Source organism: Passer domesticus, chromosome 4 (genome assembly GCF_036417665.1).
Source record: "Passer domesticus isolate bPasDom1 chromosome 4, bPasDom1.hap1, whole genome shotgun sequence".
Classification (NCBI taxonomy): Eukaryota; Metazoa; Chordata; class Aves; order Passeriformes; family Passeridae; genus Passer; species Passer domesticus.
Genome location: NC_087477.1, coordinates 24,183,267 through 24,210,203, shown reverse-complemented (window position 1 = coordinate 24,210,203; position 26,937 = coordinate 24,183,267). Strand labels below are relative to the sequence as shown.

At 38.1% G+C, this 26,937-nt stretch overlaps 2 protein-coding genes across 12 annotated transcripts in view; both read left to right on the top strand.

Annotated features, from left to right (window-relative positions):
- The window catches only part of INPP4B (inositol polyphosphate-4-phosphatase type II B), a 295,785-nt gene that overhangs the window by 53,365 nt on the left and 215,483 nt on the right, over nt 1–26,937 (top strand). The window lies entirely within an intron of this gene.
- The window catches only part of LOC135298731 (uncharacterized), a 96,716-nt gene that overhangs the window by 54,214 nt on the left and 15,565 nt on the right, over nt 1–26,937 (top strand). For 6 of the 11 annotated variants that reach the window (XM_064416579.1, XM_064416575.1, XM_064416585.1 and 3 more), the window contains one exon: nt 5,067–6,691. The exons of 1 other annotated variant lie outside the window; for it this stretch is intronic. The gene's annotated coding sequence lies outside the window, so the exon portion shown is untranslated. Of the gene's footprint in view, nt 1–1,146; nt 1,216–5,066; nt 6,692–18,761; nt 19,778–26,113; nt 26,358–26,772; nt 26,812–26,937 lie in introns of those variants that run through there. 4 more of the 11 variants (XM_064416584.1, XM_064416586.1, XM_064416576.1 and 1 more) reach the window with 4 other exon arrangements.

The following is a 26,937-nucleotide window of genomic DNA, read 5'->3' as shown; positions in this document are numbered from 1 at the left end:
TTTCTTTTAAATTTTATTTTACTCATGGAGAGTCTGATTTTTCAATCTGTGCTCCCTCATGCCCCCAGTTTCATGGTTGACACAAATATTTTTTTTATCTAATCTGTGAACTGCCCATGCTTTTAGCCTCTATGTCACTGTCTTCACATTTCAGAATTTAATTCAGACTTAATTCAGTTTGTGAGGAAATGTTTCCAGTTTATTTCTTCTTGGAGGTGGAAATAAGTTAAATAAATGTCTGACCTACTAATGATTTTGTCCTCTTCCAAAATTTGAAAGGAACTGGAAATATTCTTCCAAGATGTCTCTTTAGCTGCCACATGAATAACAAGGAATCCAAGTCTCTTTTTTTGCATATGTGCAAGCTAATTAGAATGTTTTCAGCTCTATTCTACTGTATTTTAAATGTGCTTTTTTGTTGAATGAAGGAATGTTCTTCTAATTGTTTTTCAGAAGAGGTTTTGAATTCACTATTTAATTTATATAAAGTAGGTAAATTAAGAATGAGGAAAAGCTACCATTATTTTGTTACTTGATTTCTTAATTGCATACTCAGTTATTTTTTTAATTATATGCCCTATTCTCCACCTTCCTTTTAGAAGGTGATAATTTTTGAGTGTAAAGTTCAAAATTGAAAGTGTCTTTATAAGGATCATTTCAATGCTCGGCTGTATTCTTAAGCCAAGTATTTGTGGTTGCACATTTTAAAACATTGTTCCCTGCTCACTGTGTAGGGAAACATAACCTGACAGTATGGCTGTGCTCCAATGAAGGAAGCAGCATAATTTGTATGTAAACATTACAGGCTAAAAACCCTAATCAACAGGTGTGCCTATGCATGCTAGAAATTCTGGTTAAGGAGATGGGAACTGTGCTTCCATGATCTTCATCTTTCCCTGGTTATCATGAATGAGGATTTTCTGGGTGACCCTGCCCTAACAGATTTATTGCTTCATGTGCCTCTTTGGTCTCTCTGCTTTATGGAAAAGATCACTAAAGACAAGGAAGTTTTGCACTGAATTCTGCATTCCACCACTTTAATGTTGCTATTCCTATGTCTGTCCTTCTCGTCAGGAAGGAGTTCTCATCTCTGAAACAAGATGACAGTTGTTGTTTTGATTTTTTTTTTTTTCCCCCTGGTGCTAGACCTACCTGAATTGTGACTGCTGTCTTCTAGGGCTATCCTGAAGATCTATATTGAAACCTTACAACAAGGTCAGAATACCCTTTTACTGGAATGATGGAATCTTGCTGATGTCAGCTTAGGATCTCTAAATTACACTTTCTGTACCTCTTTCCATAAATATGGGAAAACTAAAATATCACTGTCCACCTTTCAGATATATTAAGTCTTTTCCTGTTTAAAGTTAGGAGCCTATAATGTTAAAGTCAGAAGAGACTTTTAGAATTGTGTAGCTAAAAGAAAAAAGTGCCTGGTATTGAGTCTTGTATGTGATTTTTGTTTATTGCTTTAAGTTGTTTGGAAGACGAATTTCTAAATATTTTAGGACAACCAGTGAAATATGGAACTGTGTGAAATATCTCCTCAACAAAGTATTGCTCTTGAATGTCACTGGCTCCTTCTCTTTCCAGTCTTGCAGGAGCTCCAAAGCTGTTAATACTCAAATGTTCTACTTGTACAGGAATATATGTTTTCTGATCCAAAGTCAATAGAAAAGTGTAGAATGAAGTCAGCTCTTGCCTATTAAGTAATATTTTTGTGGCTTGTAAAATGGGGAAATGGAATATGTGAAAATGAAGCGTTCATTTTGATGTATTGCTGGCTGTTACCCCTTTCAGAATAATAAAAGGCATACTTATATATGAATTGGAGAATAATGTCAAGGGAAAAAATGTTACTTTTTGGCAATGTTTTAAAATAACTTAAACTTTAGAAACGTTCAGAGTCAGGTGTTTCCATTTTGATTCATTCCCTTGCATTAATATTTCACTAATATTTTTTGTAGTAAATGACCTTTTCCATTTCAAATTAAAAAGACAAATTACAGGCAAAGCTTTTTCTTATTTTCTTCTTCCACTCTGAAATAGAAGCATCTTCAAGTTCAGTAAGTAATCAAACATTTACAAATGAGGTGTAAGGAGTAGAAATTTAGAGTGAGATGTTCCATAAAACTGGAGTAAATGCAATACTTTCAATTAAATAGTAACAAAACAAAAATTTGATAGAATTTTATTTTTCTTTGAAGATCAGGTATGTGCATGCATAGGTGGTGTTTGTGGTGTGTTTTGGATTCTTTTGGGTGTGTTTCTTTATTTGCTTTTTGTCTTGGATGGCTCTTTTTGCCTGTTTCTTGGAATGTGAGATCTGAAGTCAGTGGATAGAGCTGCCCTTAGGCTACACCACCTTTCAGGAGCCATGGAGACCTTGGTTTAGAGCTAGGGCTTGCCAGACCACCTTAATGAGGTGTTTCATGTTCTCCAGATCAGCAGGTTGTAAGAGAGCCTAAATTCTGATTAGCTCTGTTGACGTGTATCACACCCGTGCTTCTAGAAGGAGATTAAGGTGAGCTGCTGCTTAACAATTCCCAAGCTCTTCAACACAGCAGCGTATAAAGTGAGCAGCATGATGGTCACTTCACTGTTCATTTGTGTGCATCAATGCAAACATTGCTTGGAAACCGGAAGAAAGGTCAAGACTGTTCTCCCAACTACTCTCACAGCAGTTCTATATAATTTGCCATCGTGACAGCTTCTGCCTCTGATTCCTCCATTAATTAAAAATAGAAAAGAGAAAGGTCTCAGTGTGAAGTCTTTAAGTGGGATATTACTTGGCAAGCACTAGCTAGCCATGTAGATACCTCAGTAAGGTTCCTTAAATTCCTTCATATTCTCAGTGAAGGAAAACGACACATCCTTTGAATTCAATAATCAATTTGAGATTTTATTACTCTATTGGTCAGGATTCCTCTAAAAGCTGGCTCAAACCAATATTTAGGAACTTTTCATTATTGGTGAAACCTTGATATTCTGAGACCTGGTGAAGTGAGATTCAAAAGTCCATAGGTATAGCAAAAAGAAATTTTTCTGTATTATCTCAACCTTGCTTCATTCAAAAAGCCTTATCTTAAGAAATAAAAAATGCAATTTTTATTTCTTCTTTAAAGATTTAGTATGTTTTTGGAATTCCATAGTGCTGACTGTTTTGGTAGGCAAAGGGATCCATTATATTGTAGCTTAAAATTAATATAAAGTAAGCAAATTTAGAATTTTCCAAGTTCAGTTCAGTTTAACTTTATATTAAGCAAATATTTGTGTTTTAGCACAGCTCTCAAAGGCATAATTTAGGCAACTTTATCTTGCAATCAGTGTCAATATAACTTTTTTCTTTGAAAATTTTAACTAATGAAATTCTTTCAAATTATAGAGTTTAATAAGAACCAAGTTGAGCAAATGTAGCCCATTGACTTTACTACGATCTCTATATGGATTAGTACATGGTGCCAAAAATAACATTCCTTTCTGTTGATACCCATTACTGTTATCACACGGTGATCTTGTAATTTTTGTCCTTATTGGTGACCTTAGATGTTGTGGTTGAGATGTCTATTAAATTGCAGTTTTGGTTACATTCTTAAGATGAAAGTTTTGTATTACAGTTCACTCTGTTTTATTAGTTAAATTTTATGCCAAAGAATTTCTGTTTCTTTAATAGCTTCGTGTCAGCAATGCATCAGCTTTCACTTTGTGCACAAGTCCTATTTCTCTACCAGTAATGTAGGTTAGAATAACTGAGAGGCATATAAGTTATAAGGCTCCCCAAACTATTCCCAGATGCTATTCACTTTGACTTCACTGAGAGTGCTGTGAACTCAAGGTTTTTTAGGTTATGCCCTTAGTGTGGGACATATTTGAGATGAGAACTCAAATTTAAACTCAACATGGCTATGTGTTGCATTGACTTTGTAGATGAGTGAGGTGTGCTCACACTGCATGCAAACTAATTATATTAAGTATTCTCTTAAGTGGAAAAAAAGTCAAAATGGTACAAAACATGTTAAAATTAGAGGACTAAGTGAATGAAAGACAGTTCTTCACATAATTAAAACACTTGTTTCCAGATGTCATAAAACTGATAAAATAATAGAATTGAGGTTATTTTTTTAAAGATAAGACTGAATAATAAAGCAGTGGAAGACGGAAAATAAAGCATGTGTTAAATATATTTATGGAGATGGAAAATATATACTCAGAGATAAAATTCAATGTGTTTTATTACATCAAGTGTATTGAGGATAAATGACAGAGATAATTAATCAAAATAAGCCAAGAAGAACATGAGTATTGAAATTGTTAAAAAGACAGGGTTTTATGTTGAGCTAGGAATCTTGTATCTTTGCCTGGATAGGTTAGGAACATATTGGTGGACTATTTCTAGATTTTCAGGATAGGTTTTTAAGCTTATTAAGGACAAGCTTACTTGTGTTCTTTGTGGGTTTTTTTGGTTGTGGGTTTGGTTTTTTTTTTTAATTTGGTGGTTTTGTGTGGGGTTTTTTTTGTTTTGGTTTTTGGGTTTTTTTTTAGGGGAAAGCATATTCCAAAGTATTGAAAAATCCTACTTTTTGATCTCACTAGCTTGATAAAAGCTTTTCAAGCTTTTCTTTCATTGCAATCTACCAATGGCAATGTAGAGTAACATCCTTCAGGAAAAGAAACAAGTGTGAAATACAACAGAGCTACCTTAAAAGTGCATAATTATAATGGTTACAACAATACAACAATGACAGCATTATTTCAGGTACTTGTTTCTGCAGGGAGAGAGGTTGTGGATCAATTAAGAATTACTGCAGCACTGGAACGTGATACACTGTTCTTTAGTAAGTCTTGTTTTATCCCCTAGAGGCCTCAGGAAGGCTGCAGTTTGACTGAGCCATTTCAGGTCTTGAAGTCTCTCTGTTCGCTTTGTTCTTGCATATTTATAATAGACTCAGGTGTACTGTGTGTATTTCTGCTTTGCTGGTGCAACTGACTGAGAGCCAAACAACAGAACAGGTTTGTTTTTCAGGAACTGAAGGCTAATATTCACCCCTCTTCCATTCTTTTCATAGGATTCTACGAAGACATTATCTGGCACAGTAGCAGCAGTTGATGGAACTGCTCCTTCAGCAGCAGAGATTCCCAAATGTGCACTGAATAGACTGCTAAATCATGCTCTGACAGCATTCATGACTACTGGATACTTAGAAAATTTTGTTTTGTTGGTAGGAACATGAATGGAGCTGGTTAATGTAAGACATAAGGCAAGAGGATCAGTAAGGGTCAGGGAAAAAAGGTGCCTAGAGACAACAGCAGCTTGAAAAGTGGTGAATATGAAATAAAATATCTTTGTTTTCTGAAGGTGGAATTGGAATAAATGTGCAATTATGTCTCAAAGGTGCTTTTGCAAACTGTACATCATGTGCTTGTACCTTCCATGGCTCTTTTCCCTCACTGGTAGCAGAGCACCTTCCGTCACCTGTAATAGCATTGCCTCCTGCATACTGACTTCTCTCAGGAAAAGTGAGTGACCGTTTCTACTTAAGAAACTGCAGAAATTGCAGCTGGGTTGGGTCTGATTTGGTGTAAGAGTCATATTCTCTGCATCAGTTTGACTATGCTGTCCCCAGTCTGATATTCAGAACTTTAGAACAGTGACTGATGTAATTATTTCTTCATTGTAGCATTCATTTAGGCCAGTCTTAAAAAAAAAAAAAAAAGGGAATTATGGCAGGTACTGTATATTGTTGTGTCTCAATTTCTTCCTGATTTCTCTAAGTGAGAGCTGGAAATGCAGTTTGCCCTGTATGGTATGGAGTTGCTTTGATTAAATGAGGAAGAGATGCTTATAAAGTATTTATAAGATTCCAGACCATTCCAGAACCCTGTGTCCAAGGTGCCTGAAGAGCTCCAAAGGGAATGTGCTCTCTATGTGGAAAACACTTGGCACTATATGCAGCATTGGACTGATGATCCTTTTTTTCAGATACCAGGGTTGAATGTTTCCTAAACACTCCAAACTGGATTTTTGTACCTTGGTACATAAATTATGTAACCCTTTTTTTGGGCTTCATTCATGTCAAATTGTTGCAGGAATACTATGTTTCAACTTTTTTTTTAGTCTAGCTGTCTCATCTTGGTTTTAAGGTAGTTAGGTTTAGTCAGGCCTTTTGTTTCTTTCAGTTTCTTTCTTTTAACCTCTGTTAGTTTTTTCCCTGTTTCTTGAGGGAGATGTAGTTCTTTCTTCCAGTTATGTATGAAACCCCCAGTTCTCCATCTGCCTCCTACTTTTATTTTTCCTTTAGCTTTTTGTATTTTGTTCAGTTTTTCCATTTTCATCCCAACACCCTTTCTGCATTAGCAGTAATAATTTCTCATTTTATAGTGGTGTTTTTTCTTGTCTTTCTTGTGATCCATGTTTTAGAGGCTGCATAATGTCAGTGTTACCAGGCATATCAATATTATGTTGCATTTTCAAGAAGCCATTAAACCCGACATGTTTTGTGACTCCTACTCTTGTATGTTATAATTAACCCCAACTATTAATCAAGACAGAAAAACTAGTAACTAATATAATGAACTAATTCTGTGCCATATTATTAAAGTAAGTTATTATTTACTTTATGTGGGAAATATTTTATGTATGCTAGAAAGGATGTTGTAAGGATGGAAACATTAAAATGGTTCAGTTAACAAACTGTGATTGCTTTTTCTATCTACTGAAGAGCCTAGTTGTTAAAGAGATTGAATGACTTCAACACCCACTCATTGTTCACGATGCAATAAGAAATACTGTGCCTCCTAAGTAAAATTTTAACAATCTGCTCCTAATTCAACACCCATTTAACTTTTTGAGCCTGATTATTTTCCAGTAAACCAGCAAAATCAGTAGCTTATGTTACTATGTCAGCCAATTTTCACCTTTAGATAGAGCATTTCTTAATATTTAAAACTGAGGGTTTATTTGGCTTACAGCTGCAAAACTATTGTGGTTTTCCTTGCTGCTCATGGAATGAAAATTGGCTGTATATAATTGTGTGCTTGATAGTCACATTGCTGCTAGAATTTGTATGGCTTGTATTGACTTATTGACAGCAAGCTCTTGAGTTTCCTTCAGTTTAAATAGGGCATGGCATGGAATTGAATCTGCACTTTTTACTAATAACTGTAAAGCTGATAGACTTCAAAGAGTCCTAAATTTAATTTTCAATAAAGAAAAGTTGTTCAAAAATTTCAAGCTACTGCTATTTCAAGACAAATTACAGCATTGTGTTAAAATTCTGCTTGTATATGCAACAAAATTCAAGGAGCTGGAGTTTCCTGCAGTATAAATGCAATTGCATTCGCCCCGTACCGAGTTGTCCGAATTTGTTTTACTTCCATATAGGTTGGATGAGAAACACAGAGGAATGGCTAGAATTATACTTTGTTCATGACCAGAAGGTGAGAATTATACTTTGTTCATGACCAGATCCTGCAGAGAAAGAGTGTGGGTTTTTTCCAGTTTTCCTTTCTTCCTCACCCTCCCCCTGCCTTAGTTCCCAAACCCAAGAATTTAAAGGTAGATGTAGAATTCGGCTTATCCATCTTATTCTGTTAGTTCCACAGTTTAAAGTTTAATGACTGTGATCCAGAAAAGGTCTTTGCACTAAGATCAATCCAAACAGGCCATGCACAAGGAGGATTGCTTGGCTTTTGCTCTCTGGGAGAAAAGGCAAAACTTTGCTTTGAGGTCATCTGTGGGGTTGGATCATGACTCCTGAGGTTTTCCTGTGGTGGGGCTGGGTTGAAGGTGGGCTGGGCAGATGGGAGGCCTCTGATGCACCAAACCTTCTGCATATCTTTGGAAGACCCACCCTTGCTCTGGGTCTTGGTGCTGTTTGCCTCAAGAAACTATAGAATAGCAATCTCTTGGTTACATGAAGGTTGACCTATTGACCTGTTTTTCTAACATTACTCAGGGACAAACTTCTCCTCCTCTGATGAAGCATGGATTTTCTTGCCTTGATCAGTTCTCTTTGGAAAAACAATAAGGAAATAAATTGCTGTTTTTAGCTAACCACTAGAAATATCATGATACAAATCTGTCAACACTGGTCAAAATAATGAATTGGTTACAAAACCTATTCAACTGCTCACAAAAATGTGGATCAGAGTCATAAATTGATTTAATTTGGGAAATTACAGGCAGTGTGTAGCCATGGATGGCCAGGAAGGTAATAGACTGCAGCCTCCATAGATGGTTTTGTTTTTTAAAAGCCCTTTTCTATGTTTTGTCTGAACCATCTAGGACAGAAGCATTAGTTGTTGGCAATAGAGAAAATTTGGCAGCTGCTCTCAGGAATCATTTTGTACATGTAGGTCTCTTCAACTGTACTTATTTTTGATTCTGCTATCTAATTCGATGCATTTTGATTAGGGAATATTCTGTGGAAGGCCAAATAATCTTGCCATGAATAAGCAGATATTATATATAACTTCGTTACTCCTAAATAAACCACTCTTTAATTATTACTATGTAGCTTATGATGTGAAAGAAAATAGAAGGAAAAGCCAATAAATGAAATGTGCTGTTTTTTGTGGACACAGACAAAAAAGTCTTTCCATGAAGAAAAAAAAATTGGATTGGAAAACTGCATCTACCTAAAGTATTCCACATAGAGAAATAATACTGAAGGATTAAAGCAAAAGGTTGATTCCTGGATTGCTAGCAGTATTTTGTTTAGTTGGAGGATTGCACAGTAGGCTTGGCACACCTACATTGATATTGACAGGTGGTGTTTTTCTTGAAGGTCAGCAGCTACACCAGGTGAAAAATCCCACGGTCAGGCAGGAGACACTTTGACTAGTGATAATAGCATAAAAAATTGATTTATTTATTTTGCTAAGGAGTCTAAAAAATTAATTATAGTATCTTGTGCTTTATTAGATTTGCTTTTAGTTTTATTATTTTGTAGGCTTAGGAGTAAGAGGATGATGCCTCCATCTTGCTTATTCTCTGTACAAAGTTTAACAAGGGCAGGTGCCAGATTCTGCACCTGGAATGAGCCAACCCTGGATGTACGGACAGACTGGGGAATGAGGGGCTGGAGAGCAGCGCTGTGCAAAGGGCCCTGGGGGTCCTGCTCGATGGAAAGCTGAATGTGAGTCAGCAGTGCCCTGGCAGCCAGGAGGGCAACTGTGTCCTGGGGGGCATCAGGCACAGCATGGCCAGCTGGGCAAGGGAGGGGATTGTCCTGCTCTGCTCTGCTCTGGGGCGGCCTCACCTCCAGTGCTGGGGGCAGTTTGGGGTGCCACAGTATAAAAAAGGCATGAAGCCATTAGAGAGTGTCCAAAGGAGGACCACGAGGATGGTGAAGGGCCTTGAGGGGAAGCTGTACGAGGAGTGGCTGAGGTCACTTGGTCTGTTCAGCCTGGAGGAGACCGATGAGAGACCTCATCGCAAACTACAATTCCATACTTGCCTTGTGAGGGAAGTGGAGGGGCAGGCACTGATCTATTCTCTGTGGTCACCAGTGACAGGACTAGAGGGAATGGCTTGAAGTTGTGTCAGGAGAGGTTTAAGTTGGATATCCAGAAAAGTTTCTTCACTCAACAAACTCCCCAGGGATGGGTGAGATTAATTTGTTTCCTTTGAGCAATATTTGAGCTGATAGTATCAAAATTTGGTATAAAAGTGTTTTGCACAAGACAGAAGTGGGACTGAGTAGCTTTCAAATTGTTGTCTGTAGTATCCTTAGTATAACAAGCAAGCCAAACTTAAAATGTTCAGTCTCTCTTCTGCTGTGTTGTACTTTCTAATTTGTGGCCCCAAAAAGCTGTTCTAGATTCCCTGGTCTTTAGACTGTAACATTGTTCTTATCTGCTCCATTGCACAAAGCATGCTTCATCAGCAAAGAAGCAGGATGTAGTGAGTGAAAACATAGAAAATCTCTAAATAGATATCATCTTTTATGCCTTAATCTCTTACTTTTTAATAGAAATAAACTAATATAAGTTTATTCTTCATAGGAACTGGATTTTAGAAGTGGAAAAAATTGATGTTAAACATTCTAAAAATCTGAAGAAAGTGATTTGGAAATTCTGCTCTAAACTCAAGTCATTTTACTGGAGAAATCTTTGTTTTAAATTGAAATACTGATTTGGATATATACTTCAGTGGATGAGGCTTGTTCTGCTGGCAAGCGCCCCAGAAAATTTGCGCTTTAAGCACCATGCTGATGGTATTAGAGAGAGAATCATTATCTTTGCTCTAAGTGATTTGAGATGATTTGCCCTACATCAGCTAGTCCATGAGGTTCTGTAAGCATGCAGCACACTGCTTTCCCTTTATGTGCTAAATGGTTGCCTGAAAAAATAAATGTGGCATCTCAGTGTGTTGCTTTTTAGTCAGATATTTGAATTTATGTGTGTACGTGTGCAAGCACAACTGTGTGTAGCTGAAAGGACAGAAGGCAAGGGAAGCAGTGATAAATACTTGAGAAGGATCACAAACTGTATGTTCAAACTGCCAGAATTACTGCTGCAGGAAAACAATGTACGGTGCTTATTGCACAGCAGTAAGTTTCTGTTCCTCTCTTCAGCATGTGAGGAAATGCCACTGTTCCCCATTTCTGGGATCCAGAAAAGTGTATTAGCACAGCACATATCTCATCCTCTGCTGCCAGTCTTTACTATTTTTCGAAACACATCCAAAAAAAGCTAAATTGACTATTTTTCTGTACTCCATGTTCATAAGTAGATTAAAATAATCTATTTAAGGTCAAGGCTCTTAGCATGTGCTACAAGTTATGAATGGTTCTGTACTCCAGTCTGAATTTTTCAGTTTTTGTATGTGTGTCCCTCAAGGTGCTGTGCAGGTAAACTACAGTTGTTGTGGTTCTTAGGGCATCATGGAGTAAGGGATTCTGTGTTCTGTTCTTCATCTAAAATGCTGCTTAGAGTCAGTTTTCTGAAAGGTCTTTTCTTTGTAAATTGACTGAGAGCAGATTTGGGATGTATTTTTATAAGCCTCTGTAAATTTTTATTTGAGTGTTTGCAGATTGCCCTATTTCTTAAAGCACCTTCATGATTTACTGGCAAAGTTTATTTCTTTAACATGAATTGTTATCCTGCCTCTTTCTCCTGAGAACTGGCAATTAACTGCAATTCTCGTATTTGACCTGCTGCATTTACCATGTGTAACATGTTTAACATGAATGTTTTTTTATATAAACTATCTGAAGTATTTATCTATGTAAAATATCTAAATGCTTTCAGTCATGTTGAATACCAAAGGTGTAGGCTTGTTCATTCATTGAAATAATGCGTAGTCCTTTGTCCTGGCTTAGGACAAATTTGGGAGAAAACCTCCAAAGGGGACCCTTCCACAAAGCAAACCCACACGGCCCCTCCCCCCAGCCAGTTTGGAAAGGATTCCTTGTAGAGAAGTGGAAAGAACGTGTTTATTTAACAGGCAAAGCATCCCCAGCACACAAAATGAACAATACTGGATGACAACACTCCTTCACTGCTCTGAAAAGGATGACAAAGTCAGAAAGTCTCTCCTGGGAGTGGTCGCTCTGCTGTCGCTCCCTCCGGCGCTGGGGATGGCTGCTGCAGCCACAAGGTGCAAACTCTCGGTGCTTCCCAGGTCCCAGTCTGGAGCAGGTTTCAGTGGTTCCAAGAAAAGGGAAAGAAAAACAGTCCAGGGAAAATTCGGACTGTCTAGCTAAACTAACAAGCAAAAGCAAAAAGCATGAGCAAAGCAAAAGCAGCACTATGTTCTGCCCTGTGTCTGTGTCCCGCTGACTGTGGGGGGGAGTGAGCAGGCTGATAACAAAACAGAACTTCACTTTTCAGAGCCAGTCTTGAAGGCACAGAACATAATATACAGCATAAATAGAACACATGATTGGAATACAAGCATCATAACGTCACCCTAGGACATTCCACCCCTTATCCCCATATTGTCAATATACCCCCACACATCATGTATTTTATTCACGTACAAACTTCCATCTGTTCCCCCCAAAAATTACAAGCTATAGCCATCATGCCCTGGGCCAAAGGCTACTGCATGAGCTGTCTCCTGCTTAATGTGGGCAAAGGTTTGTTTCTGCTCAGGTCCCCAGTGGAAATCGTTCTTCTTATGGGTGACCAGGTAGAGAACTGACTGTACTCGCGAATGTGCATTCTCCAAAAACCTATGGCACCTAGGAAAGCTTGTGTCTCCTTCTTATTTGTTGGTGGAGACATAGCTGTGATCTTGTTGATGACATCCATAGGAATCTGACGCCATCAGTCTTTCCACTACTCCTAGGAACTGAATCTCATGAGCTTGTCCCCTAACTTTGCTCTTTTTGATGGCAAAACCAGCTCCCAGGAGGATTTGGACGGTTTTCTCTCCTTTCTCAAACATTTCTGCAGCTGTGTTTCCCCACACAATGATGTCCTCAATATACTGTAGATGTTCTGGAGCCTCACCCTTTTCTAGTGCAGTCTGGATCGGTCCATGGCAGATGGTAGGATTGTGCTTCCAGCCCTGGGGCTGTCGGTTCCAGGTATACTGCACTCCCCTCCACGTGAAAGCAAACTGAGGCCTGCATTCTGCTGCCAGAGGAATGGAGAAAAATGCATTGGCAATGTTAATAGTGGCATACCACTTCACTGCTTTGGACTCAAGCTCGTACTGGAGCTCTAATGTATCTGGCACGGCAGTGTTGAGTGGTGGAGTCCATTCAATGCATGGTAGTCCACAGTCAATCTCCATTCTCCTTCAGATTTACACACAGGCCAAATGGGGCTGTTGAAGGGTGAGTGGGTCTTGCTTGACCACCTCTTGGCTCTCCAGCTCTTGGATCATCTTATGGATGGGAATCACAGCATCTCGAGTGGTTCTATACTGTCGATGATGTACTGTGGTAGTGGCAATTGGTACCTGTTGTTCTTCTCCCTTCAGAAGCCCTACTGTAGATGGATTCTCAGACAGTCCAGGCAAGGTATTCAATTGCTGGACGCCCTCTGTCACTACAGCTGCTATCCCAAATGCCCACCTAAGTCCTTTTAGGTCTTTGAAATACCCACTTCAGAGATAATCTACGCCCAAAATACATGGGGCCTCTGGGCCAGTCACAACAGAGTGCTTCTGTCACTCATTTCCAGTAAGGCTCACATCAGCTTCCACCAAAGTGAAATCTTGTGATCCCCTGTCATGCCAGCTATAGAAACAGACTCTGTCTTCAATGGGGATGTAACAGATTCAGAGGAGAAGAAGGAAAGCAAAGCACCTAAATATCCCTTTCTTCTATTCCTCTAATTAAGCCTCTGCTAAAGTGAGAGAGTAAATCATTTGAGTAGAATGGAAACTGTATTCTAACAGAAAAATATTGCTTTTCAAACTTACTTGACCAATAGTGGTATGAACTCTGTTCCAAGTTCAGGCCCAGGGAGGAATATAGGGTTTTCTACTTTGTTTTAAGATGGTGCAGAAAATTGTAATGAAAGTGCAACATCTGCAGGCGGTTTTTAGTGTATTTATTATGTTTCATTGTAAAATCATTGCTAAATTCTCATGTTACTTTTTTATTAGCTGTGATAATTTAGGATAAGGTTTGTCTTGGAACTGGCAAATGGAAACCTTGATCTATTTATTTAACCAGAGCAATTTTTCAAAATTCAGGCTTGTTTATCTGAGAGCAACTATTTGAAGAAAAGGATAATATTCTTTTTTTCAACACTGGAAGAGTTGGTACCTCATGAGAAAAATCTGTCTCTAGAAGATAGAAGGGTGCACATGGCTAGAAGAGAACCTGCTTAAGGGTGGTAGACCTTTTTTGTTTCCTCTGTATGGAAAGGAAACTTAAAAAGTAGTTTTGCTGCATTTAACAGCACTAAGCCTTAAGAGGAATACAAGTGAAACAAATGAGCTTTGGTTCATTTTTGTAACTTCTGTGAATATGAAAATACTTTTTCACTGCATGCAGTCCCAAAATAGTATGCTCTGTCTTGGCCTTGGTGGTCTTTCAAAATGGGGAACTATTCAAGTAATTAACATCTCTACACCTGAAAGGAGGGTGTCAGTCTCTTCTCCCTGACAACAAGGACAAGAAGAGACAGTCTCAAGTTGTGCCAGAGCGGGTTAGATGAGCTGTTAGTAAAAATTTACTCACCAAAAATGGCAGTGTCACCATCCCTGGCGGGATTTAAAAGACGTGTAGATGTGGCACTCAGGGGCATGGTTTCAGTGCTGGGTTGATGGCTGGACTTCATGGTGTTAAAGGTCTTTTCCAACCTAAATTATGCTGTAGTTCTTATTCTGTTTAGCTTTTCTGACCTGGATCAGAGTAGTATCCACACCTGTCTTACGAAGTGTTGTAAATTACATAGATATTTCTGTCAGAAGTGACGAATTTCTCAGTGTTAGTTTATGTATGTACTTCCATTTTAAATTAAGAATTGCCTTGTATTTCTTTCTACCTTTGTTAGTGGAGAGTTCAGAAGCACAAAATAGTTTTCAAATGGGATTGCTTACTGAAAATTCATCTCTGTTTTCAAGCTGTTGGTTAAATAAATGCATGGTTGCCTAATGCATCTGCTGTACTGGTTTTAGGAATCTGGATGTGACTGCCTGTCCCTGATGCCAAACATGGATGCTTGCTATTTCAGCTTTTCTGTAATGCAGCTTTCTGCAGCACTTGAAAATTGTGAAATGAAATAACAGAAATGAAAGTTAGAATTGCTGTACAGAACAGAGCAAAACATAAAGTGCTTGATAATGTCAATTTTGTTTCCTAAAAATATATACTTAAAAACCCCCAGAGGCTCTTAAACACATACCAGATGACTAAGACTGTTATTAAAGAATGTTTTTGGAGTCTATAGAACTACATTTATGTTATGATTGTGTTACTCCTCAGATCCAAGCTACAAAACAGACAACTGGAAAGAAGATTTCAGCTCTATGAGAGCTTTAAAAGACAGGCAGTCACTGATGTTGTGAAATTTCATTCATTAAACACAGTAGGAGTATAATACTCTAAATGAAACAAGAAATTTAAATTATTTAATTGTGGAGTAATGCCAAATTTCTTGTAGCTGCTTTTTCTTTGTACTACAAATAGTTATAAGGATATTACTGGTTGTTTTTCAGGGTTTTAGCTGCAGTAAATCTGCTATTTCAGGTCTTTTTGTTCTCCTTTGAAATTGACACCTTCAAACAGGAGAGTGTTAAAAACTTGTAAGTTTTGTTGTGGGCAAAGCATACTGTTGCCTCTGTGTTTGTTCCATTTTGAGCAAATCCCCAAGTTTCAGCCTGTTGGGATTCACAAGGAGGCTGAAGTATACATGTTGAGGAAGCTCCAGAACTGAACGTGGTGGGGCAGAAAAGGATTGACTTGTGCAATAAATATGCAACATTTGAATCATGGGACACACCAGACATGTTCTTGAATCCTTGCCCTGCCAGCTGTGCAGGCGCAACTAGTACAATAATTTTATTTGACTTTTCAGAGATAGTTGAGTTAATAAGAAGCAGAAACTGAAGGAGAAATTGTGGCCCTTGGTTGAGATGAGATCTTCCACTGTCCTGCGCCACCAGGCAGTTGTTAAGGTCAGACTTCATGTAGCAGTGGGGGTTTGGGCGGTTTTTGAGTCTGTTTGGGGCTCCTTTGCAGTGGATTTTGGGTATGTCTCTGACTGTCTGGTTGGGATGGCAGTTTGAAAATTTTTAGTCTTATGTTTGCCTCTTGTTTAGCTTGTGGCACTTGGAGTAATTTCTGTCTGTCCCAAAAAAATCCTGCCCCATGCCTAGAGAATTCTCTGTCACTTACAGTCTTTTCTCTTTACTATTGGTTTGTCTTTCTCCCCTGGGCTTCTGACCTTCCCCCCGCTCCCCGACTTCCCGCACTCTCCTACAGAAAAGCAGCAGTTCTCTGCCCCCTCGCTCTCTGCCACTGCCGGACCCCGAACGGCGCCGGCACAGCCACCGCGGCTCTCGGCTGCGGGAGGGGACATCGGCTGCGGTTTCTGCGGAGGGACCGGGACCGGCCTGAGGGACCGAGACCGGCCTGAGGGACCGGGACCGGCCCGCGCGGCTCCGGCCGCCCCGCTCCGCCGCCGCCGCCTGCGAGTGCTGCGTCATCGGCCTGGCGCCGGCGCTGCTGCCCCGCGGGAGAGCCGCGCTGCCGAAGCCCAGCGGCGCCAGCCACAGCGCCGACCCCGCGCGGGAGAGAAATAAAAGCAGCTCAGGGCCCTTCTTTATTCCTCTGCCACGAATGCTTTAGGCGTTGGAGCCGCGTTCTGACCCAGGGCACGGCCCCGTGTGACGCGTGCCCCGATCGCCGCCCGCGGCCGGGGCGCAGCGTCAGCTTCACATGAGGTAATCAAGTGTGAGATGAGATCACTGGAAGCAGTGGCAGAGGAGGTGAGATAAACGTTCTTTCCCTCTCTATGCGACATCAAGTTGACTGTGAAATGGCTCACGAGGACCTCGCCGATGCTGGTCAATAAGCTGTTCGTTTGACAGTAACTCCAGTGTTCTGCTTGTCCGCCTTCAGCTTTCAGAGAGGCAGGACCTGAGTGATGTTTTTGAGTGTGAGTAAGTGGCATGGTGGCCTTGGAAGTGCAGTAGGGACAGTACATTGCATGCTTTGGAAAGTTGCTTTACTGATGCTCTAGATTCATTCTGTTTTGATTGCAGATGCCTCTGCTTTGTTGGCAACACCCCACATTAAACTAGTGTGTCCATTGTGAAAAATGTGTATTTTATGGTTGGCTTTTCGCAAGTATTAAAATGAATATTGTATTATGTTAGAAAGTTGTGCTATATTAGTTTTCTTAAGTAGTGTATTAAATATAGTTTTAGGTTATAACTTTATAACTTTAGGTTATAACATAATGTTAAAATAGAAACTGTGCTATGTAAGATATTTCTTTAAGAAAGGACTCGCACCAGACAGAAGCCACAGGACACCTAAATCTTTCAGAGAAAGGGAATTTATTGCTCCCTTATCAGCAGAAAACTAACTTCTTCCCACCTTGCTGAGACAGGAAGACGGCATGAGGATTAAGAGGAAGAAGTTGACAATGACCAGACAGAATCCTGTGTTTGAATGGACTTTATGCATCATGTATGAGATGTATGAATATGCAACAGGCAATTGTTTTTAAGGGTTAATCCTCTGTTAACGGGTGTCCTTATTTGGGCTTGTGTTGCCCAGAAAAAGGTACCCAGACTATCCGTATCTCTTTGTTTTCATTGTCTCATATTGTCCTAATCTCAAATGTTCAAATTTTATTATTCTAATTATATTACTATTTTTATAACCATTTTATTACTAATAAACTTTTAAAATTTCAAAACCAAGCGATTGGCGTTTTTCACACCTTTGAGCTGCATCAATGTTAAAATCTCAAGATTAAAAGAAAAAGCACATTTTGTTGTATTTATTTGCTTAGGTATTAGAATTGAAATGCTTAACTCACAGGAATTTTGAATTTTGCTAGTAACTTGTCTTTGATGGGTTATGGAGTTTTATGTTGACCATAACATAAGTAATTAAGGTAAAATGGCCATAGAATTTGCAATTACATGAATTAAAAAGTCATGTGATGAGATGATTAAAGTGGTTATTGACTACATATTGAAGTGTAGGCCAGCTGTTTAGTAACAAAGTTTAACTGTTCTTATATACATCAAGGAATGAGAGAGGTTCTTTGCAATAAGGAGAAGTTATTCAGAAAGACAAAACCATTAGATCAGAGCTGTATTAGCTGAAGGTACATTGATGGAATGGTAGGGTATTATGCAATACACTGGGAATAGATTCCCAACTTCAAGTGCTGATTACCCAGATACAATTTCTTGCAGTGCCTCCATGGTATTTTACACTTGCTTGCTGCTCTGTTTTGGCTGTGGGAATTGAAACTGGGCCCTTGTGTGCCATTCAGAACTGGACACAGGAGAAGTGGCTCAGTGGAGATTGGAAACTGCATGCAGTTGCTTAAATTCTCTCATTGAAGCTTAGATCTTGGAACTAAAACTTTTTATTAAGGCAAGCCAGTAAGACAGCCTTTTGGATTTGGCTACCATTTTTAATGAGGCTTGGGGGTTCCAGATCCATTTAAGACTTCCTGTATACCACTCCTAATGAAAAACTGTGTGGAAGTCTGGTTTTGAAACTGGTACTGACTTTATAAACTTTCTTTAAAAAACCCCAAACCTGAGGAGGACTTCTAACAGCACAGGCAAAAAGCGTTCTCTGAAGCAAATTTATTTATTATGAAATAAATTTTATTTTTATTATGGTATTGCTTAGCACTGCACTCTATTGCCAGGTTTCTGAAGTGTTCTATTTAAATTGAAGTCATAGCCAAAGGGAGTCTTAAGTTATGTAAATATTGTCAAAACCACTGTTCAAACCCTAGAGGAATTACTGCTTGCTTCCTGTCAATAAATATAATTTAAAATCTAGGGCTTCTGAAAGAATAGAGGGACAGCCTCCATAAGAACATTAAAAAAAAATTCTTTTAGAGAGACTTAACTCATACAGAGACAGAAATCTTGTTAGACCAAATTTTAATTCAGTTTTCTTTTTTGACTGTTTTGTGTCCTCTTTTAACCTATTTTTGATGCTTAAGAAATACTCTTCTTTTTCTGCTTAGGAAAACTCTTTTTTTTTTTTTTCATCGTAGAGATTAATAGTATATTGGACTACATGAGGAAAATGAAGGTATTTTGTATTTAATGTCTTTCTAGAAATCTAATTGGATAATGATTTTGTCTTCAGGGGTAAAACTGGACATCACAGCCGTCTTCTGGAAAAGACAAGTGAGGGGGTAAATGGACCTGCTTCACACAGGCTGCTTGTAACCATAGAGGGGCAGAAACCAGAAACTGTTGTGGAAAATGCCAAGCAACAAGATGGACTTCATTTGATTCTGATGTTATCAAGTTTTTTAGGTTCAAATTGGCTTGCCCAGCATTGTGCAGCTGGAAAGATGCAAGCACTGCTGGTGTCTTGCAGGACAGGGTGAGAGTAACCACAGGCAGCATACTTAGGTGGAGGACTTGATTTTGATATGGAGTTCACATAGCCTTGGAAAAGCAAAACTAGTGAATAATGCTTTTACAATAACTGAAAAGGAAGAAAATTGTTTTAGGTATTCTGAAGTGCACAGTAGCTAACAGTAAGATTATCTTTTCTTTCTGTCTCCATCCTACAAGAATTTTAACAGCAACATGTGAATCTGTGTTGTATCAGTGGTCCTACTGAATGTGCAGATTGTGCTTCATCCAAAATTTGACCTGTGAGATGGAACTTGTTCTTAGTGTAATTCTTGAGTCATTGATGAATTGCAAGGAACACATTTGACCCACAGAGGTGGAGCTGGCAGCTGAAAAGCCTGGAATAACCCATCATATTTCTCAGTATACCTTAAGATTTTTTACTTATTAATTCACCTTCTTGGTGTTTGTTTTGGTTGTTTTTGTTTTGTGGGTGTTTTTTATTGGTTGGCTTTTTTCTTTTTTTTAATTTTTAAAGCATTTTTAAAGCTCAATGTCAGTGCAGAATTCAGCCTAGTAGACATGGTTTCTCATGTCATCATTGGCTTTTTAAGCAGTGTAACTTTCTATAAATACAATTTTTAACGTAAAAGAGAAATAGTTTATATTCTCAAATGTGATCTAAACCCATATTTTGGAAGAAGTCATTATGGAAGTGTTGAAACTGATTTTCTTCTTTTGATTTTGCTTCTTTTTCTCTCTCTAAATGCTACCTTCATAAAAAACATAAAAAGTGAAGGCTTGGTTTCCTAATTTTAACTGCGCCAGAGCTGTATGGGAGTGCAAGTAATGCATTTAAGCAAAGAAGCGGGAAGGCAGATTTCCCAGAGTTAGAGGCATCTGGGAAGAAGATTTGAAATCGCCATTCTGAACTCTCTTTCTTAGTTTGTTTCTCAAAGTAGCCTTGAAGCTTTTTGATGGGCTTCACTTCAGTTACATGAAATTAAACCTGGGACTGAGGCAAGAGATGCCATCTTAAAAAACATGAAGATTTCCAGATGATTTATTTGCAGTCACGCCTCTTTAGCATTTACAGTTTTCAAAGGTTTTATGGTCTTTTATGTGATAAGTCTTACTTAAGTCTTAGAGCAAGACTGGCTCTTGTACTACAATGTGACCACAGTGGCACAACACTAGGAATTTGAAGTTCTTGGAATTGTACAGTGAACTGTACCAGCTGCTGGAACAATCCTTCTCATCAATCAGTACTTTGAGTGCACAAATCTTTTTTAAATGAGAATTGCAAAACTTGAGTCTTCTAGTCAAATACATTCTTTCCCTTTTAGTTTCTTGTTTGTAATATGTGGATTCTTCTATATGTGTGCCAAGCATATTTTTGCACAAGTCATTTAACTTTCATCAAATTTTTTAAAAGTTCCATGCTGTATATTCCAAAGGCTCTGATTATTTTCCAGTTTTGGAGGTGGGGTGCTGCTCACCAAGAACTTAGCGCTGATTTTCCAATTATGCCTTTACAAAAGGAAAGATAATTTGTTTGGTGTGGCAAGAAAAGCTTAATGATATCATGATTAAAGTGGAGACTTTAGTCCACTTTATAGTCCAATATCACTGCATTTCTAGTACCTTTCAGACTGAATAGGTTTTTTTAAGTATAAAAAGATATTTAACGAGTAGCCTAAAATCCCTCATATAAGTGGTGAATATATTCTTAATCTAATTTAAAAGGCTGTATGAAAAAGAATGAAAAAATAAGTTTAAGTATACCTTAGGGTATTTTACATGTAGTTTTCAGGTAATTTCCATAGTATTTCAATGTAAAGAACTTGACTATAATTGTAACACTATTTTTTTTCCTCCCAAGGGAAAAAATATGGTCATGAAGTTCAAGCACGTTAGAAAGATTCTCACTTTTCTTTCCAATTGTTTGAATTAGGCTTTTTTGTCTGGCTGTTGTCCTATGAGTCGCTGGATAAACATCTACAGTTTATTAATGGATGTGCTATTTACTTCTCCTTTGTATTTTTTGTCTTATTGAGTGTCTTGATGATTTTCAAAGCAGTTCCCATCTCAGCTCTAATGGAATGATGATCTTTTAAGAGAAAGGAAAGAACAGTATATTTTGGGCCAGGAGAAGAGGGAGATGAAGTGAAAAGATCCCTTTAAATAGTAGGAAAAGCAGTAAAATGAATAAAATGGAATACTACATGAATGGTCAAAAATTATTTTTCTGGGACAGAGAGCTGCTTTAAGGGGCATGAAAGGGAAGTTTCACTACTGTTACAGCCCTGAAGAGTGATAAATGTCTCACGTATCGTCAAAAACATCACACAAATCATTCAGCTTCCGTAATAGTGCAGCTCATTTAATACTTGTATTTGAATTCTTGCCATTATTCATAATCTTTAAACAATAGTTCTCACCAAGTACATTTATATTTTATGTTCTATTCCCATAGGTGTGTTTTCCTAGTTCTATTCAAGATGGATTTAATTTTATTTCTGGTCCACCCACTTTACCTCTTTAATTTTGTCTGAAATTTTTTTCTCAGCCTCTTGTTTTGGAAGGAGTGATCCCACTTTTATTCTGTATTAGATCACTTATGGCTATGAAGGAAAATAAATTTCTTCAACGTCTGTCGCTTTCTTTATGTCAGAGATAAAAACTTTGCAAGTCTCACTATTATCTTTGTATCCCAGGGTAAGGTCCTCTGTAAAGGTGAGATTTTAGTCCGAAATGATATAAAAATGTACCAGTCACATATTGACAACAGAGGAAAGCAAAGGGAGATGGAGGTGTGATACAGTAAAAGTGGTGAATTGTGATGTCCCTGTTGATACTATTAACTCATGTTTTTTCTTTATTAGAAGCAATATGGTGACCAGGGTGGCAGGAAATGCCATTTGTTTGAGCAGTCAGTATAGCTGTTAGATGGCTTGGTACATCTTCTCCAGCTCTTTTCAGCAAACGGGGCCAGCAGAGTATTAAGAACCTCAAAGCAAATCTCTTCCTATACAAACAGCAGTTGCCTGCTTAGGAAATCCATGTGATCCAGCACAGCATGTGAGACTAGAGAATGTAGGAAATGCTTTACAAAGCTCTAGCACTAACATAGCCACTTGGTTAGAATTGATTGGCCTGATTTTCTGCCCTCTGTGCAATGGAATAATCTTGTCAGATTACGTAGGGAGCTTGGTAGCCACAGTGTCACAGCAGGCTAGTGGCAGAATTAGGTAAAGTTTCCAGTGTTTGACTATTTAGGAATTTTATACATGTTGTCCAGGACTTCTGTGGCCGACTATGCAGAAATTGACAATTTTTCATAACAGAACACCATTACAACAGTTTGTCTTTTTTTTGTTTGTTTGTTTAGTTGGTTGGTTTTGAGATGAGCAGCAAGATGGTTTCACCATTCATCTACTTCATGTGGGCACCCTTGTTCTGATTTAGGAAAAAGCCCTAGAACAGTACTTTTACTCTGTGTGTGTGTCTCAGTTATTTTCCTGTTAAATTTGAATGTAAATTAATTGGTAGCCTGTATTAATACTTGCTTGCATAAGGAATGCATGATTTTGATGTGGTTCTACATGGATTTGCTAGCTATCTGTGGGATTAAATATTTAATATGTTAATTTCTGGCTGCAGTTGAGTATTGTCCCAGATCAGTGCCGCTTCTCGGAGTTGTAGGTCTATCTAGAGATTATCCCTTTGTTAAAATTATTGGTATTTTTTAATGTCTGTTCTGTTCTTTCTGACATTCTTCTGCAAGAGATTTGGCTGTGCATCACAGAAAACTCTGTATCAAGTTACATAAAACTTGCTGAAAAGTTATTCTGTAGCTGTACCGAGCCTCAGAAGCACTACTAGGGAATTCAGTATTTCCAGATGAAGAAGGATCTGGATGTAGTTTACAACAATGGGTGAATAGCCTTTCACACCAGTTTTTGCAGATGGCAGATCTACACTGGACTTCAAATTGGGATGCCCAAGCCATGTAAACAGCATTTTACGTGGTAAAACTGCCAGCAAAAGAAAAAAAAAAAAACCAAACCAAAGCCCAAACCATTAAAATAGCATTATGGGATAACTGAATTTAGTGTTGGTAAGATATGAGACTAACTTCTTTGTGTTCTAGATATGTGGATAGTACTTATCAATTGCTTTTTATTATGATTAAAACTTCAGTTACTTGAGTGCTGACTACTTCTTGTTGGTAATATCTCTGAAGTCCTGCCTTGGAAACTGGAGTGTTCTAACATTCTAACACAAAATGCTGAAACAAATTGGCTATGCCTCTCCAAAAGATTATTAGGCAGAACAGACCATAGGATTGAATGTCTATAGGTATATGTTCGCAGTCAGTTTATTTTAGGATTAACTTCTATTAAGTTTGAATTGCAGAACTTGACCGTATTTGTCCTTTTCCCCCCCCCCCAAATTTCACATTAGTTTGAAAATGTTTTGCTTCCTGGAAGATAGAATCCATATTGGCTGGCTTCACATGTTTTACTCAGGATTATTGGATATACTTTAGAGAAGCCTCTTAGTTGATAATGTACTGAGCTCAAAAGTATCTTGTTGAGTTGTTAAACTGGGACATGGGGAAACATTACATGCTTATTTACAAAAAATAGGCCATAGTTTTCAGGGCCATTTGTAGGGCTGTTTATTTAGTAGCATTACCACCATGTGCTGCATATTGGCTGAAGTCACTGCAACTGGGGAAGAATTTTCTCTTTTCAATATACTTTTAAATTTAAGTTGTTTTTTGTTGTTCACATAAGTATTGGTTTCAATTATTTGAAAGACTGAGATCAAATACAGGAAAGAAAAGCAGCAGTGTTTTTTTCTTATTTTTTCCTGTTTGCTTATCAGAAGTTAAGGTGAACTGTCATGTACCTACTTCTCCTTCAGAACTAGAAGCATCCTCAGTTTTTTGTGGTTTCCTGCCTGAGGAGGATGGGAATATTTACAGTGGTGCTGAACTAAATTTATGACATAATGAGACACCTGCAGTTCATTCAGTTTTGCCTTCCTATGTGCTTGTTGTAGGGTACTATTGTCAAATATTCTGTAATTTGGAGTACCCTCTTTATAGGTGTGCTCCATTCATTTTTGAGGCTTGCAATGTTTGCAAAAATGTATTCAAATTGCCATGCTAAACCTCAATAGACTATGTAAAATTCACACTGGCTTGTAGAGACGTAAGATACTTCCCCCAGTTATGTGAAAACAGCCCAGTTTGTGAGAAGATTAGACCTTGTTCTTTGGGCTGAAAAGGAAGTATATCAGTTATCAATTGAAACAAAGTTTATTCTTCTTTTGAAAGCATCAGCTGGATTTTAAAAATAATTCTTGTTTTTTGAATTCTAAGAAGAGGTGCTATTTTCCCAAATTCTGATTTCTGATGTGAACTTGAGTTGTACATGAACATTTTTCCCCTCTTGTGAACCTATCAAAATAGTAATTAAAAAGAAAGAATGGAATGCCTCATCTCAACTTCTCAAACAACAGATCCTGCTCCATGGTTTTCCAATTCTTAAGTGTTTCAAAAACTTCCTCTAGATTTTAAATCTTTTATTGGTCCAAGCCTCTCTAGAAGGAGAGCTTCTCTTTAGGCTACTGTGGGATATCACTTGGATCCCTCTACAGCAGTGGCAGTGATTCTGCTTTGAGGTTTTGAGCAAGCAGAAGGATTCCTTTTCTTTCCTTTCATCCTTAAGAGGAAGTTAAGATAACAGGAAGTATTTTATGTTGTAGATAAAGTTTTCTCAGGTGGGGGGTGGGGGGGGAGACAGCTGTTAGCCTAGTTGGAAAAATTAATTAGATTTTAGGGATGCTATCACAGATGTGCCTTCCTATAAAGGAAGGCAGATCTGTGATATCTCTGAGCTAATTGTATGGAAGACTGGTAGTAGAGCAAGTGGGTATTACTGAAACCTGTCAATCTCTGAGTTGATGGCTTTATGGAAGCTGACTCCTGCAAGACACAAGCTGCTTGATGAGCTTGCAGCTGGCTGGTATTATATGTTTGCAGCATTATAGCAGTGCATTTGCTAGGTGGGACATAGCACATAAAAAAGGGACTCTGTTGAAAATACCTGGAGAAGTCTCTCTCTTTTCAGGCAGACCTGGGTTCTGCTATCCTTGCAGCTGAACTTTTGCGTGTTTCACATTCAGTGATAAGCTGATTGAATGAGGTCTGACATATCTTTTCACCAGTTGTCACTAGCCACTTGCTTAACTTCAACTGTAGTGATAATATTGCCTATAGTGATTGCTTTCTCAAGGACTGAAGTTGTCAAGTGTTTAAGAAGAAAACCCTTAGGTACTATGAAAATTAGCCAGCATCTCAAACTGCTTAAATAGAGCCTTGTTGCTGAAGTAGTTTGCTCAGATCATTTACTTGACTCCTTTCCAGTGGTAAAGGTTGTTAGTAAAATCAACAGCTGTCCTCATGAAATAACAGGATAACCAGAATTATTTTTCTACCAGCTTGAATAAGGACTCTGCTTTCTGTTTGCTGTAATTCTACTATTTTAAGCTGCCTCTTCAATTTTGGACATCATCAGTAACATAGGCTCAAGTCCTGGAGGTCATAGTTACCTTTGGGGCTGAGCTTGGCTTGGAGTGCTATCTATTGACTGCACCATTCAAACTGTTGTGGATTTTTTTTTTTTCATTTGAAGATGCTGGTTTTATTCTATCACTTAAAGATTCAGTGAAATAAAATATGTTATGGCTTTTCTCTAAGAATGACAGAACTTAGGTTTCTATACTATGGAGAATTTCTAAACATAAGTAAAACACAGTCTTGAAGGATCTGGAGAGCTGTCATTCCAAATACTGCATGGAAAATTATTTTTAAGCCCTTCAACATTGTAGTACATTTGAATGTACTATCTGGGATTTAGTTCCACTACTAAGAATGGTCTTTAATCAGACATGTCTGTCTTTCTTCCAGTCTCAACCAGTCTTAGCACTGCAGCATAGTGGTATCCTGCAATTGTCAAGTTTAACACTGGCATGTGTTTTCTTGAAGTTAATTGTTGTTTCATGAAAATGTTTTGGGAGTTCATAATGTTAATATGGTGATTATTTCCTGATGAAAAACAGGTCAAGCCAAAAGCAGATTGCAAGCTCACATCACCTTGCACCAAAATGAAACTCTGTATGTGTTCAGCTAGCAGTGAGGCAGATGTTCCTTGGATTTACAACTTCTCACAGCACCGGGATTAAGAAGTACTTTTTCTGCAAGGTCCAATGTCACTGAAACAGCTGCGACTGCATTGTATATTCAGAATATGCTGGCATCTGTGGTGAAATTAGAGATGGTACTTATTCCAACCAGGAGCACAAGGTATTGGGCAAGGGGTTTTGTCTATTCATGGACTTTTGTTTTGTTTACTCTGTGTTAATTGGGGTTTTTTAAAGTTCTGTTTGCCCAGAAAAGTTTGCTCAAACTACGTAAAAGTCATCAGTTAATTCATGATGATCTTTTAATAGAATATTTGGATATTTACTGAACTTGAAATACATAAATTTAAAGCCTGTCATATCTAAGTTGAAAGGACATATTTAAATGGAATGCCAAATTGAAATTTTATTGGGAGAGAAGCCAGGAAATGATGAATTATAGTTCTGATATGGACTAAATTGAAAATCCTACTTGCTTTGTGTCTGTACAGTGCTTCTGATTAAGGAATCAATTTCTTGTTTATTTTTTGCTGAAAAATTCATGGGTTTGAACTTATGTTTTTACTTTAAAAAAACAGGCATTTCTAAGAAATGTGAGAACCAATAACATATGATCAGTGAGTATAAATAATATTTTTTCTAACCCTATATTAAGCTTGAAATAATACTGATTTGAGTTATCAGTCCATTTTAACTAGTGGTTTAAATCTGTGGGTGAAGCTGTGCAGTGAGCGGATTGACAT